The sequence below is a fragment of the Ptychodera flava genome, chromosome 22, assembly GCF_041260155.1.
Source record: "Ptychodera flava strain L36383 chromosome 22, AS_Pfla_20210202, whole genome shotgun sequence".
Classification (NCBI taxonomy): Eukaryota; Metazoa; Hemichordata; class Enteropneusta; family Ptychoderidae; genus Ptychodera; species Ptychodera flava.
The window spans coordinates 4,786,715-4,793,087 of record NC_091949.1 but is presented as its reverse complement, the minus strand read 5'-3'; the positions used below and the strand labels follow the sequence as shown (position 1 = coordinate 4,793,087).

The 6,373-nt window shown below is 37.9% G+C and overlaps 1 long non-coding RNA gene across 1 annotated transcript; it reads left to right on the top strand.

The window, feature by feature from the left end:
* The first annotated feature begins 1,131 nt into the window (after window positions 1-1,131).
* LOC139123400 (uncharacterized) lies at window positions 1,132-3,888 on the top strand. The gene is made up of 4 exons (XR_011549650.1): window positions 1,132-1,223; window positions 1,733-1,797; window positions 3,190-3,249; window positions 3,822-3,888. It is a non-coding gene; the product is annotated as an uncharacterized lncRNA (long non-coding RNA).
* The last annotated feature ends 2,485 nt before the right edge of the window (window positions 3,889-6,373 follow it).

The window sequence follows — 6,373 nt, the reverse complement described above, 5'->3', positions numbered from 1 at the left end:
TTCTATGGTAGGTATTGGATATCTTTGTAAAAAAAAATTAAGAAAAATATCCCCCTAAAATATTGGCCTCGAGCCCTATTCTGGTGTATTTTTCATCTGTGCATTCGTAGCATAATGCTGAGGCCTATAGATTGCATTCGTGTCAAGGGATATCGCTTCAGAACCGCTGTTAATCTGTCCATAGACCTTTTCTGTAGTTTACTACGACACCAATCGTTTTTTTATTTACCTCGCAAAATAATGAAATAGCTTAGTCTTTGAATAAATGAACATGTACCTACTTTATCTCTGACTATCTATGACTCATCTCCTACTTCCGTTAATTATGTTGAATGTGGCAACATCTATAATTTCAGCTTTTTTAAGAGCCGTCGACTGTTTCTGCTCGGTTCTGAACTTTTGACAGACCCAAAGTATTCAATTACGCGAGAGGGCAAACGTTGCAGAATTCGTGGACGTCGGCTCACGGGAAAACGGTTGAAAATACATGTTTATATTATTGAGGTAGCTAGCAGAAGTAGACAATGGGTCGTGAACTGACCAGTGTTATAGTACCGGTCGAAGTAAACTACCAAAAATGTCTATGGACTGGCTTGTGGCGATGAATTTTTGACCCGCAAATGCGATTGATACGCCACAGCAATGCTGCAAATTGTATTTCATATCCGTTTATGTATTTACGAACAGCGATTAGAATGACTTCCAAATATCGATATGACTTCAAATGAGTCATTTTATAGATAAGTCATGATTGATGTAGACACTAGCCCTCCCCATTGTTAATTCTGTGCTCAGCCCTTATTTTGTACATTTTTCCCAACTCTAAGTATTAAATACTAAAATAGCAGCTGATATTACATCGGAAACGTCCGTGTGACAACAAAAGCGTCCATTATGCGGTAGGTGTCGTCAGACTTGAGTTTAACCCCCTATCTTACCGGACATTTAGGATGGGGACCACTTTGAAGTCGGGGACCACTTTGAGGTCTTCACAGACGAACTGACGTCACTGACGAAGGGTCGAACCCAAAACGTGTTTTTTTAATCTCCTGACATCCAATGTTTTTATCTCTTTCATGAGCTAATTAATATGTATGCGCATGCGTATTAAGATCTGTGCTACAGGACAACCAGAGATCTCCTTTTTGTCTGAGTCCAGGAAGCTCACATTAGTTAAACGGGCATACAATGTTTCATGCCCACAGCAGCACCGTGTTCCGAAGGTGAGAAAATACATGTGACATTCCACCTGAATAGGTTACAGACGAGACCGTTACCTCAATTTCTCGACGCGGTGTTTAATAGCTTATCAGTAAAAGGTTATGCTCAGCGGCTATCAGAAGCCATGGCACGTCATGTTATTAATTGTTTAAAAGTTCAACGAATTCGCAGGCTGTGCGAAATATTCGATTGCCGAAAATCTGGAAAATCATTGCGATTTGCGTATGAAATATCGTGAAATTAAGACACCGTCACTGGTATCTGTTCGTACCTACCTACATGTGTTTGTTTGATGTTTGTTTTGAACATGACATTTACCCTAAAAGCTTGTCGGCTTTCCTATGCCTGTGAAAGAACTTCAGTATATCGAACAAAACTACAGGTACAGACCACAGATAAAATTTGTTATTTTTAACGTTGGTCAACGGATGAATAGCCTTGTGTCCTTCACTATCAAACTCATGTATATACTAAAAAGTTCATCGAATAGGATGGTTCAATTTTTCTACAGAGAGAAAAGCATGGGACCAAGCAAATGGTCGTTTAATGGACGACCAATGAACGAGCTTTATCTGCGTAAGTCGTATGTATGTATGTATGTATGTATGTATGTATGTATGTATGTATGTATGTATGTATGTATGTATGTATGTATGTATGTATGTATGTATGTATGTATGTATCTATCTATCTATCTATCTATCTATCTATCTATCTATCTATGTATGTATGTATGTATATATGTATGTATGTATGTATGTATGTATGTATGTATGTATGTATGTATGTATGTATGTATGTATGTATGTATGGATGGATGGATGGATGGATTGGTTGGTTGGTGTGTGTGTGTGTGTGTGTGTGTATATATATATATATATATATGTGTGTGTGTGTGTGTGCATGTGTGTCTGCATGTGTGTATGCATGTGTGTATGTATGTATGTATGTATGTATGTATGTATGTATGTATGTATGCATGCATGCATGCATGCATGGAGGGATGGATAAGATTAAGAATTGTTATTTTTATAATTATTAATCAGCACTGCTCTGTAAATTATCACAGGGCATCAAGTGGTAAATGAACAGTGTAGATGTTAGGGCGTGATAACATTGTTAACCTTCACTGAGTTGTTGATAACATCGCTGTATGTTAGGTTGCCGTAAACCTTCGACCGCAGCATACATAGTATTATCATTAATTGCCTAAAGTATGCCCGTCTTTAGAGACAAATATGGTCGTCCCATGGAACTAAACATCTACTTTTAGAACTTTGTTGAAGGTCGAGAAAGTTTTAGGGACATATTACATTTTAAATGACTTATTTCGGCAGAATCGAAGCGATGCGTTAACTACTACGCATTGGTAATAAACAGGACCAAGTGCAGTATTCGAACAGATTGTCTTCAAGTAGCAGTGAATCTATATAGTTTATTCATAGTCAAGTTGGTGCAGTTTGAATTCAATTTTGCATCATCAAGAGAAACTTATTATTAACGAAACAAACTTCGTCCTGAGTTTGATTACTTAAAACACATTCATGTCAGCGGTAATTTTGCATATTTTATATTGTTTTAAGCCGGTTTGATATCGATTAAACTAAATTTACTAGATATTTTTTGATATAATACAAAACAAAACAAAACAAAAGCGTTTCCTAAATACGACCATAGCATCAAAGGAATCATTGCTCTGAAGAAGAGTTCCTCTGGAGGTTCATCCATGTTTTAAAACATCAAATTATTGTTACTACATTGAGTCTTTTTACATATGAGTTCTGCAACTGTTTTCAGACAATGTAGAAGCACGCACTGTTTTCGTTTCATTGCTCCAGGACAATGCTACTAAGTGAGTGAAGCCGAAAACGCCAATGTGAAGGCTAGGATGGAGGGAAGAATGGATCAATCTGTCTAGTAAATTTACAGACACTTATAAAATTACTTGTCATTTATATTTTGTTTTAGTGAGCTTGGCAACAACTCTAACAATTATTTTTGTTCCACAACCTACGACATTAGTATCGGGTAAGTCATCATTCATTTTAATGCATGGTTTTTGTTGAGCAGGATATCATCATTGTGTACTACGTGAAAGAATAATATTTTTCACAATATCCAGACCATAAAGTATTATTTCAAATGACAACAAAGCAGACTGCCTGAATTATTAATAGCGACTTCATATCTCTCATATACAAAATTGTTGGTACCACTTGGTCTTTTGTTTATGGGTATTTAATGACATTTGTTGACTTTTCTGAAAACTCACGTTAGGATAGATCTGCTAATTTCTTTACAAATTTTAATAGAGTGGTATATTCTATGGATATAGCAGTGCATGTTGCGAAACGCGAATTAATGTAATCCAGTCTTTTACACCGATGATAATTGAATGCAAGAATGCTAATTACGTGCCAGTATGTGCTTCCTTCTCAACGTTCGGAGCTTATTACCGCAAAGAAAAGTCGTGTGTTACAAAATGGAAAAACAACACGTTTATTAACATAATAATTATGCTGCAATTGCAAAAAAACACACTGATGTTCATAGCTCTGAGAACAAGCCTACTTCTGCAGTTCGTTTGAAAATTTTGACAGGTGCTTTGTGCGACTTCAATCCTTCGGGCTTCGATGACGTTGGCGTTTATGAAGAGCAGCCGGTTGGTAAGTAAAGAAGCTTATACCACTTATGGTCATGTGACACATTGTTCTCACCGTACGTTTATTATCGAAACACCAATTGTTCTTATGAAAATAAGTAAACCATTACGGTTCATTGATTTGGAAATTAGTAAACCTTACAGTTTAATGAATAGACTTCATTATCATATGAATACGGACGTAAGGTTTACTACTTTTCATATCAATGTACGCTTAAAGGTTTACTTATCTACATACAAACGAAAATCAAACATCTGGCAGATTGTACACAGTCATGGCAACTTTTAATGAACTAGCGAAATTACATTTCAATGACAACTTATCACCGTGTTGATTTTGAATGAAAACATGGACTGATGAACTTGTGTACCAGGTTATTAAACGTAGTGGTATCTGACGAGCAGCACTGAGAATGGTACTCTTCAACATTTACATCAACTTTTGTCACAGGTTGTGGGGATTGTAAAGCGTTAGGCACGGTTTTCTGCAGGAAATTGCTGATACGCAGTGTACGTGCGAAATTCTTCATCAGGACGATGACCAGTGCATTCTTTAAATAGTTGTTCATCGAAGCCGTTATTCATACAAAGAAGTTGCTGCAGCAACCTGAATTTAATGAAAATAATCAATAATTGAAAAATATTGCCGTCGAAAAGGCATGACATTTGAGCGGAAAGTAATAGAATTCCACACTTGAAACTCCGATACAGGACAACACTCAGCGGGCGGGATAGACCCATTGCATCGAACGTTTGAAATATAATCATGTCACATTAAACTGGCCTTTCAAAAACACGATGGAAGAAACAATAACGATAACAGTCACGCCGGGAAAATGTAAGAAAATAATTGAAACTAACCTGCCCGAATGGCCGGTATGATATCCGGATATTAACACATTTACGTCCCCATGCATCCGACACTGACACGTCTGATCCGGTAGACTTGCGTGTATTTTGAAGTACGCGAGATCCGTGTATTTCAGTCAATTGTGCACTGTTCACGGCAGCAGGAAATCTTCCACTTTCATGTTTGCCGTTAAGTAAAATCCTCTCTGTCATCCAGTGGTATAGCGTTATCAAACTGCGAGCAGAACCGTACCACTTCGCTTGATTACATTGTGTCGGAGATATACGAGTATGCGTCCATACTGGTGGCGTGGCCGATGCACAGTGACATGCGCATGCATCATACCACGTGGCAAATTGATGTGCACTTGGATCAGTGCAGTCAGTTTGTTAGCCAATGAGAAAGCTGTATTAAACTATCTATTGTGTCAGAATTTCAATCCCTAATGACACCAGGTGTTTTAAGGCGCAATGCAAATTGATCATTCTGATAGCAACGCACAACTAGGTCATAATATTTTTCAAATTTCCTCTTTTTTCGTGGTATAAGTAGGTAATTGTACAGGTTCTCGTGTGTTTACAATTCTAAACGTCAGGGTTTTACCTGGCAAATTGTAAACCGCACTCGGCCTTCGGCCTCGTGTGGTTTACAAAATGCCAGCTGAAGCCGTGAGGTTTAGAATTGTAAACCCACTCGAACCCGTACAATTACCTATACTATAAGTTCATTTTATTTCTACTCACGCGTTCTAGAACTCATTTGATTTGCTGAAACACGGACAGGTGGTTTATAGGAATGTTTGGCATTTCATGTTTTGGGGACTTTAACACGATCTACAACCTGTTACAGTGGCAAATCTAGTAGCCAATGATTGAACTGTTGAAATAGTTGAGAAATCATGCATGGAATACTTTATTTATCGCCGCTATATATATGCTTGCTTGTAGGCAATCTAGTAGCTGAGAAGAAGGTTTGAATGAGGCATTATTTGTTGATGACCCTGCTTCTTAGATCTGGGATGAAACTGACGTCTCACTAGTAACAGCCCCTGGATACTACGCAATAAATGTAGAATGTCATGAAAGTAAAAGAATGGAAACAAAGAAGAATCTAGAGTTATTAAAGGGCAGTGGTCGTCCCGCTGCGCAAGCTCGTGAGGGGGTCCCCATGTTATAAACATATCCAAAGCCGCCACATGTGCACACTGGTTGCGAAGTTGCCACTTGTTAAAGCGGCGGCCGATCTGTCACAAGCATTCCCACTTACCAAACCTAACACGCAATAACAGGTCAATTAATCTGAGTTAATATCTGCGGAATATTTAACAGGAATTACAGGTTGTATTCAGTGTGCGAAATTAAGAGAAAATAGCTTCAGGTCATAAGGGCCTGCACCAAGCCAAAGCTTCAGGTCCTTACAGAAAACTGCCGGTCCTCAATAAATGCAGTTGTTAACGACCATTAAAGTAAACACTCTCTCGACTAATTACTATGCTTATGAATGTTGTAATATTTAATTTTTCATGTCCTTTTATCAATACAAAAGGACTATTGTTCACATAGATTGCAGAATAGTGTAAGTGAATGCATCGTTCAGCTACATGATCTGGAATCTGAAAAAGACCACAGCCCTCATCTTCC